Raw genomic sequence first — 600 nt, 5'->3', positions numbered from 1 at the left:
TATCTATATACACACATTAATAAGAAATATTAAAGTTACATTTTCCTTTAATATTCTGTAATGAAGGAGATCCCAGTAATCTCACAGAAGTTGTGAAATGGCTCCATTAAACAGACATCTGCTCAGGGGGCCAGTGGAAGAGCCTCTTTTCCTTATAATGGAGGAAGAGGACGAGGAAAAGACCCTCAACAATCTCCTGGAACAGAAGTTTCCAGAGTGCCCTTCATATTTCATCGTGTTCAGGGGAGTTATTTTTGTAGGACTGTCACGACAAAATGTGCCCAAGAGTGAATTGTTCATTTTGTTTTCATGCAGGATTGTCATGACAAAATGGGCGTAATAGTGAATTGTTCATTTTATAAACTTCAATTTAATTATTGTGTACATTTTGATTGTTACTTTTAAAATTATGCTGCTGTTTGTGTGTGGCATTGAAATGTTTTAGTTTTCATATAGAAAAATGTATGATGCACGTGTTCTTGACTTTGGAGTAAACATTTATTTTGAATCTTGTGATTAAAGTATATTTCATATAAAATGCCCAGAAGTTTCAAACATTATTTTTAATATCACAAACAGGAAATTACTCGCATAATACGA

The 600-nt window shown here is 33.3% G+C and overlaps 1 protein-coding gene across 1 annotated transcript in view; it reads right to left on the bottom strand.

The window, feature by feature from the left end:
• Positions 1 to 600, bottom strand: part of LOC107704188 (hepatic triacylglycerol lipase-like) — a 9,368-nt gene that overhangs the window by 7,388 nt on the left and 1,380 nt on the right. The gene's annotated exons all lie outside the window — the stretch shown is intronic.

This window comes from Sinocyclocheilus anshuiensis, unplaced genomic scaffold, assembly GCF_001515605.1.
Source record: "Sinocyclocheilus anshuiensis isolate Anshui unplaced genomic scaffold, SAMN03320099.WGS_v1.1 scaffold1228, whole genome shotgun sequence".
Lineage (NCBI taxonomy): Eukaryota > Metazoa > Chordata > Actinopteri > Cypriniformes > Cyprinidae > Sinocyclocheilus > Sinocyclocheilus anshuiensis.
This window is presented reverse-complemented; position numbering and strand designations above follow the sequence as displayed.